The sequence below is a fragment of the Pezoporus flaviventris genome, unplaced genomic scaffold (genome assembly GCF_033815535.1).
Source record: "Pezoporus flaviventris isolate CSIRO_AGI_PZ_B2104156 unplaced genomic scaffold, CSIRO_AGI_Pfla_v1 ptg000005l, whole genome shotgun sequence".
NCBI lineage: Eukaryota > Metazoa > Chordata > Aves > Psittaciformes > Psittacidae > Pezoporus > Pezoporus flaviventris.
The window spans coordinates 20,168,795-20,177,485 of NW_026892553.1; the positions used below are offsets into that span (position 1 = coordinate 20,168,795).

Genomic DNA, 8,691 nt, shown 5'->3' on the forward strand with positions numbered 1-8,691 from the left:
CTGGTGGGTAATTAGGAAGCTTTGCATCCAACTGGAAGCAAGTCATTTTTAACCTCTGCAACAGGCTTCAAGCTGAGAATATTTCACCGCAGGACCATCTTCACTGCAAGCAGTGCCTAGGAAGGAAAGGCAGCTGATCCCTATGAAGGGAATGAGAGGGGCACAGGTGCTACTCATAGGGATTCACTTGGCCCCACAGTTCATATAAGCAGGCTTATCCCTGCATTTGTAGAGTGAAATTGGGAGGAGGAGAGGCTCTGCAATAAAGGGGCAGCCAGAAGCTGGGCGTTTGCTTGGCTGCTGCTGGTAGGCGCAAGGAAAAGCACTACAGAAAGAGGTATGTCTTGGTGTTGGAGCAATGATTTTCCTATGGTGCTTGTGTGGGTTGGGATTATTCCTGCCTCTTTGAGCAATAGTGGGCTGGGCAAAGCCATGACAGAAAAGCTTTAGCAGCAGTGATGGGGAGTTCAGCTATGGAGAAAGGCAGGCTGGGTTTATTTATGCTCTTCTTGTTGAAGCAAAGCTGTGGGTATCACTCCACTAGCTCAGCTAATAGCTGCTATCTGTCCCCAGCAGTTCTCTCTAGTTTTTGGTAGATAGGCAACGCTCAGGGTTAGATACAACTGCTGGGCACAGCTCCAGTTCCCTGTGGTGGAGATAGACATAGGGCTGTGTATGGACTGAAGACAGTATGTGGTCTTTTGTGTTGCTGGGCTTTGTCGTTTTAGTGTGTATTATGTTTGGCAGTCAGAATAGTTGGCCAAGCTGGGAGTCATCTGCTTCAAAAGAGTGCAACTTGGCAGCTCTGTTTTATCCTTTCCTGAGTCATGTTGGTGGAAGCTAGAATTTGAGAAGCTTAAAAATGAAGAGTCTTCTTGCTGTAAAGTATGGGTTTAACTTGTGGCTTTCCCTCGTCTTCCTTACGCTTTCTTTATTGGTCCCGGGCACGATAACAGAGCTATCCATACAGGCAGTGGCAGTGATTTTATGCTGACTGTAAAAATACCCTGAACTATTCCCTCTGCAAAAGCCAGCATCTCTCAAATGCAGCATTGCCAGGGCCAGCGTATTCCTCTTCCAGACAACTGAATATGGAAAAGAATGCAAAACACACTGAAGAAGCAGAGCCTGTCAGTCATTCCTCAGCAGCAGTCAGCACTGCGAAGGATGGGTGCAGAAGTCAAACGTGGCCGTTTTCCTCCAGCCACTCTCATGTCTAGCTTAGAGGTAACTCCCTAGGAGGTGGGATGCATCCTGCTCTCCAGGATGCACCCGAGATGCCTGTGGCTTTGCAGCTGAGTGGGTGTGATACTCTGCTACAGTACAGAGCAAGGCCATCACCAGCATATGCTTGACAAGAGGCTGGGGCATGATGCAGAGAGAGATCCCCAAGCCCTTCTAGGGCCCCTCATCAGCAGTGGGATGCCCTTAGGACTGCAGGAGCTGAGGGCAGGGTTATCCTTGGGGAGCCAGGCATTCCTGGTGCAACACTGCATCCCTGACTGTGGCTTCTGCAGGAGCTGAGTGTGCTGAACCTCAGTCCACATGAGGATTTAGGGGGTGGTGGCTTCTTTGTCTGCCCATAGGAAGAGCTGACACTGAGACAGTTTGTGGCAAGCAAATGGTTTCCACCTTTCTGCCCCGAGCATGTCACACCAGAAAGCTCTTGCAGGGCTTCAGTGACCCTACCAGCACCCTCTTCCCCATCCGTCTTCCCCCAGTGTGAGCAATGCACGATGAATGCGTCACCCTGCACACATGGGTACAATCCTGACCGTTCCACAGTGCCCATCAATCCACTGGAGTCATTTTAGACTGCTTTAATTCTATTTGTTCCATTACGCTGTTACGGCTCTCCTCAGACGCAGTGCTAATTAACTCGATCACATCCTAGCAAGTCCTGGCTCCCTCATCATCTCCAGGGTTTCCAGTCCAGGGAATTGTAACAGCTCATTTATCCCAGGGGGTTTAAATGGATTCTTTTCTGTGATGGAGCTATAGGCTCATGATTGCAGAGGTGCATTCAAGTCTCTAATTCAGTGTGCAGCATTGAAAATCGTAGAGATTTTAAATAATTCATCACTGGGCTTCAGTATATTTAGCCATTCAAACTGGGAACGTGGGATACTGCTCTGCAGAGAGTGTGTGCCATGGTCAGAGGTCAGCTCTGCCCCTGCGTCTGTGCAGAGGAGTTTGGACAAATTAAGTCGGAGGAAGTGACTGGCAGCAAAAGATACAGGAAAATCTGTGACAAATAATGATGCTGTGAGAGCCTCCCCGCAGCTGTGGGCTGGGTGATGCTGGTACATGGTCCAGCAGGATGCAGGCTGGGAGACTGAATTAGCAAGAAGCATCACCCGGGATTGTATGGTTAGAGCCAAATGCATGGTCAAGGTAAAGTCTTTAGGCTCGAACCAATGAGCTTGCTCTGCCTGGGGACCGTCTCCATCTGTTGCTCCCTGTTCTGTATGTGGATTGCAAACTGCTGCATACAGTGAGATGCTCTTGTTCTCTGCTGTGTCCTGCTGGTGACTGTGACACAAACACACCCATTAGCAGACACAGCAGCAGTGGTGGACTCTCACAGCTGGTAGAGACCCGAGGTTCAGAAGGTTCCCAAACCCCCTGCAGTGGTGCCGAGTCCCACTGCAAAAGGGGCGGTGGTTTAGAAACATGGACCCACAGCCTCATTTTATAGCTATGCAGCTTCTGATCAGGACCTGCCTCTCCCTCTTTCTTGACCCAAAGGCAGACCTTGAGAAGATGCTCCAGCAGTGGTGAACTGGGAGGGAGCTACATGTAGAATCCACAGGTGATGGGCTCTGCTCAGTGTGTCGAAAGCTATCCCAGCCACAAAGTACACTGGAACCTTTCTTCCAAGTTATTTATCTAAATAATAAATAGGCTATTTATGGGAAATGCTGCTGTTCAGGAGGGGGTTGATTCTGCAGGGTCTCAACACCTATTCACCTCCACAGGAGCAGGAAGCACTCAGAGCCTCTCCTAAATTCCCTGCGCATTGCACAGGGTGGAAACCTTTCCTGTCCCTCTCAGTTTATGCATTATAGTCACATTATAAAGAAGTCCTGCAGAACATTCAATTACTTACTGCACAATTATAATCATATTTGTATATCTATAAGTAGGTCACCATTCTCTTAGGTTAATCAATTATAATGGCATTCACACCGGTTTCTCTCGTAAATCACTGGCTTTTAGTGTAACCAGTGAGATAATGGAGGAAAACCATCTAATTTGGGTATAACCAGAATGAAACGGGAACGTGCATAATTTGCTCCTACAAAGTGTATCTAATGTTCTCTACATCTGTATTTATTTGCGCTGTTTCATGCGGCATGTTGCCTAAGAGGCAAAAAAAAACCCCACAGAGGTTGCTGCACTTAAAACTAAATGACCCGGAGTAATACAATTTATCTGCATTTATTTTGCATTGTTCATCATGGCAGATATTTTAATAACCCACTTCTGATGGCTGATGCACTGATTACCAATCACACAGAAATTTGAGGCCCAACAGCAAGACTGTTTGGTGTGCCGCAGGAATATTAGGGGGAGCTGTTTCGCCCTGTAAAGCAAGCTGTTAAGTGGAGATGGAGGGCTTTGCTCAGGCTGGAGGCTTCAAAAGCTCTAGGACATAGCTGGATGCCACCAAATCATGAACATCTGCTGAGCAACTGCCAGTGTTGCTGCTTTAATGCCTACATTAAAGGCACTTCTGCAGCTTTCAGGTAACTTAGTGAATGGGATAAATCATAACTGAACAGCTCCTCTTCTCTGCCCACTGGGTGCCATGCTGCTGCTGTCAGAGATGTGTGGAAGATCCCTGTGTCAGCTTCAGAGGTGGCCTGGGGCTGGCTCCAAGGGAGTGGGATGTATGTGGGAAAGTACAGAGCAAGACCTAGACCGGGGCTACCAGATGTGGCTCATCCCAGTTTAACTGGAGAACTGCAGAGGAGGGATATGGAGAAGTTCAGGGGCTTGGGATGCCTGCCCTGCAAGGCTCTGGCTGATGGCCCAGTGTGCAAAGTAACCTCAGAGAGGGCTGCTGGGATTCACCTCGTGCAGAGTTACTGAGTCCTCTGGACATGAATTACTGGTTAGAGATGTTCAGTCTGGAGAAGAGAAGCTGCGTGGAGACCTCAGAGCAGCTTCCAGTGTCTGAAGGGGCTACAAGGATGCTGGAGAGGGACTCTTCATCAGGGACTGTAGCGATAGGACAAGGGGTGATGGGTTCAGACTGAAACAGGGGAAGTTCAGCTTAGATATAAGAAAGAAGCTCTTTACTGTGAAGGTGATGAGGCACTGGCACAGGTCCTGCAGGGATGTGGAGCTCGCACCATGGCAGTGAGCCGTAGTTTGGGTACAGCACACCCAGAGCTCAGCCTGGCTCCAGAGCAGAGCTGCTCCAGCCCTCGCAGCATCCCCATGGCCTCCTCTGGCCTTGCTCCAGCAGCTCCACGTCCCTCTTGTGCTGCTGCCCCAGAGCTGGATCAGGGCTGCAGGGGGGGTCTCCCCAGCAGAGGGTTGGCAGTGAGATGCTGTTTTGGCAGCATCCCTCGTTCCCCCCATGCTCAGTGTGGGTCACAGGAAGGGCCAGCACAGCCTCAGCTGCTCGGCTCCTCTCCAGAGAAGCATTTGTGAGGATTTATGTGTGTCAGGCTCCTATTTTAGGAGGGAAACGTGTCAGTAGATCATAAATGTTGCAAGTGATTTATGTTGGCTGGTTTGGGTACCTCAGCCCCAGGAGCAGACAAATTGTGGGCTTTATGTTTTATTTACACTTTCAGGGAATTTAGTGTCTTTGGAAAGCACGGGGCCTGTATCCCAGAGGGAAGCTGACTCCCGGTGGGATGGATAACCCCAGGCAGCTCCCCCTCGCAGGGTGCTGTGGGAGGTGTTGAAAACCAACTTATTTCTTAGGTGATTTTACATCTGAGTGGATGGTTTTAATCTGTTTCTCTTTGTACGGGAGCTGGGAAGTCCAACACGTCTGCAGTGACAGCAGAGAGCACAATAGAGGGTTTAGCTGAGTTTTAGGTATGCAGAAGAGTTAAATTAATTAACAGTAATCTCTTTAAAATGTATGGCAGAGTATTACCAGTGTAGTCTGTCCAAAGGTTCTTTGGGACTTACTAAAGACCTGGGAGTCATTAATAACATAATAACCCATGGTTAAGCCGATGGTATCAGCCAGTTGGCGGGTAGAGTTTGGGGTTTGCAAAGAGGATCCTTTGTGTTTCCTGTGTGGAGTCGTTCTGCACTGGTGTCTACAAGAGGTGCTTATAGTCCCTGAAATTCCCATGTGGATCACGGGGGTAATCACTATTATTGTGTTATAATGCCCGCAAGGGACAGCTGAGTGCTTTAAGAGCAGATAGTTAACTCCTCTAGCTTATACGCACCTATCTAAGCTCTGTTCAATTAATGAAACACGACTGGAGCAAAAGGGATCGGTACCAACCAAAGCGCTGCACTTTAAGCTCCTCTAATTATGCAATAAGATAATGTCCACCAGAAATAATTTTTAATTAGCTCAATTTAGGAATAAAGGGGAAAAAAAAGGCATTAGATTTCTAGTTCTGGAACACCTAAAATGACCTCAAGTTGGGGGGTGGGGGTGAAAATCAATTGAATGTGGTGCGTGTCCTCACGTCTGCTCTTCCCTGCAGGACGTCAGCAAATCCCCGTGGGTTTGGGCTCCTGGGTTTGCTGGCAAGAGGTGGTTTGGGGGGGCTCTGGGTGCAGGGGCAGTGCACAGGGGTGCCCTTGGTTCTCCCCACCACTCATTTCCAGCCCCAACTGCCTGCAGTCTCTCCGGCTCCACTGTCAGGAGGTGGAAACATGCTGGCTAGAATAGGGACCTTTGTTCTGTTTCGGTTTGTTTTCCTCTTTCCTTTTCCCTATTCATACATGTAAAGGCCAAGCCAGACCATTAAGTCCAACTAATCCTACATCCTGCATGACAAAGGCCATCCCGCCCATCCCCTGATTCCTCAATACCAGGGCTGACCATGACCGTGTGATTATATCCCCTCCTATAAACATGCTGAGAGCCTCTTGTGTGCTCCAGACACAGAGCAGGACCCCATTGAAAACACCCAGCCTTGATTTAAGGACTCGGCAGCGGATGATTTATCACATCCCTCATGAAACCACTCCAATGCATAATTAAGCTTACAGTCAAATAAGTCACTTGGGCTGAAAGCATGGGGAGCCGTACACAAAGCGCCCGGTGTACAGTTGTGTTGGGTTATGGGGCAAGGGATCCAACACATTGCTTTAATGTCTTTTCAGGGAAGAAACAAGGCTATCTGAACCATTTGCACAACATAGAGGCTCTCCAGCCCTCGTCTGGAAAAGGCTGGAGGTTTGCTGGGGAAGCTTTGCAGAGAGGGAGCAATAAAGAAAGGAGGGTTTTACAATGCAGGGTTGAATGGGAAACTTTTATTGGAGAGGCTTGGCCAGCTCCTAATCCCATGGGGGGAAAGGAGGAGGCCTTTGAATGTGGTGTTTTTTCCCTTTTGGAAGGTCAAAGTCATTCCATGCAATTGCAAAGCAACATAAGCGACATACACTTATTCCTCTGCGGTGGCTGTCAAAAATGGAGGAGTTTTGTAGTCCCAAACAGTACATTTCATCAAAGCCCTGCAGGTAAAAATGCTCTGCTGGCTTGAAATGTATCTTAATGAGCAGAATGCAGCCAACGGAACAGGGTGCAGCTGAAAGGGACAGATGGGATCATTTAATGTTTGATTCTTTGCATGAAAGAAAACAGTATTTGTTTTTTCCCCAAGTTCTTTTTCCTGTGGTTGTCGGTGTTCTGCGCAGTGTCACAGCATCCCATTGGCAGTCCCTGGGCTCTGGCAGGTTAACTTATCCAGAGTCTCTCGAATGCAGAGTTAGAGGTTGTTCCTGGAACTCCTCAGCTCACATAAACCCATGGAGCTCATCCAACAGCCCGTGGCAAGTAGAGATTGTCTCCTTGGCCACGAGACCTGTTGATAGGTAAGGACTGCAAGCAAAGACAGTGCTTTAAGCTTTTGGTTATTGGACAGCGATGGTGGATTGTTCCCAAAAATGTGTCATGTGTTGGGAAATGCTTTTTTGGTGAGGCAGGGTGAGTAATCCTGGGTTTAATCCTGGACAGGTTCAAGCAGATTTTTCTGATGAGATCCAATAGCAGTTCTGATGAGATCCAATAGCAGTTAACAAAGGTTCAAGCAGAACCTGTCCTGCATCAGGGATCCCCATAGGGATGGCTGCAGCAGACTCTGCCTTGGGAGCTCTGTCTCTAAGGCTGGACCCTAAACCTGAAGCTGTCAAGGGCCAGCCCTCTAAAAATGCAATCAGGCATCAGGCAGGCAGGTTGGGAGTGCATTTGAAATGTTTGTTCCAGAGTGTTTTCAGACACAACTGCAGGAATTTATCACTGCTGTATCACTTGGGACCGGGGCAAGTCCATAAAAGCTCTATGCAGTTGGAGGATGCATTTCCCTATAGGAGATCTGCTGAATTTTGATGCTGAGAGGTGTCCTTAATGTGTAGGACCATATTGTTATGTGCTGCTTATCTTTAATAGGGGAAGATGAGCAGGAAAAGGAGTGCGATCAGCCCTGTGCATTAAACCAGCTGTCATTGCTGTAGTAAAAATGATCTGTGCAAAGAGAGGGCAATCTGGTGGATGCACCACATCTAGGTACAACAGAATGTATAGACCACAGCAGTGGACCCTGCCACCCATGCTGGGGCAGGAACAGAAGCATTGACCCTCCCTCCTCTACCCGCTTGTTTTCTGATGAGATCCAATAGCAGTTAACAAAGGTTCAAGACACAAAAGGGGTGATCTGCAGCTTCTCTTGTTTAAGCAGTGTTGGACTGGATTTTAGGATCTAAACAGCAAATGTTGTGTTGCGCAGCCCTTAGCCTGGAGGATGAAGAGCTCACGCTAGCATCAGATCATAGAATCCTGGCCTGGTTTGGGTTGGAAGGGACCTCAAAGCTCCTCCAGCTCCAACCCCTGCCACGGGCAGGGACACCTTCCACTAGAGCAGCTTGCTCCAAGCCCCTGTGTCCAACCTGGCCTTGAACACTGCCAGGGATGGGGCAGCCACAGCTTCTCTGGGCACCCTGTGCCAGCGCCTCAGCACCCTCACAGGGAAGAGCTTCTGCCTTACATCTGACCTAAATCTCCCCTGTTTCAGTTTGAACCCATCATCCCTTGTCCTACCACTACCGCCCCTGATGAAGAGTCTCTCTCTGATATCCAAATCTGCCCATTAGAAGGGTGAGGGGAAACAAAGGCTGTGATGGGGCTGCTGCTGGTCCCCAACCATCCCTTCCAGGCTTCTGCAGGATCCTAAACCTACTCTAAAGCAGTGAGCAGGAGGCTCAGACAACAGTGAGGCCGGTCCATGCGGCTCAGCCCTGAAGGGATGCTCTCGTCACAGAGTGGGTATCCCTAAATCCACCTCTCCTGTTCAAGGCAATGATGGATCCAGGCAGGAAACGTGAACTGCATGTGCACTCCCTGCCACACAGCTCAGTGTCAGCTGGGAAGAGAAGAAAGGGATTGCAAGGAATTTCTTCCGCTGTATTCCAGCAGCGGATTAAAATAGCTGCTACTATTTTAATCTGGCAAAGTGGCAGCTAAGGCACATGCGGGACTGGCAG

At 48.9% G+C, this 8,691-nt stretch overlaps 1 long non-coding RNA gene across 1 annotated transcript; it reads left to right on the forward strand.

Annotated features, from left to right (window-relative positions):
* Positions 1 to 253: 253 nt before the first annotated feature.
* Positions 254 to 6,974, forward strand: LOC133265599 (uncharacterized). The gene is made up of 3 exons (XR_009742032.1): positions 254 to 337; positions 6,316 to 6,388; positions 6,850 to 6,974. It is a non-coding gene; the product is annotated as an uncharacterized LOC133265599 (long non-coding RNA).
* The last annotated feature ends 1,717 nt before the right edge of the window (positions 6,975 to 8,691 follow it).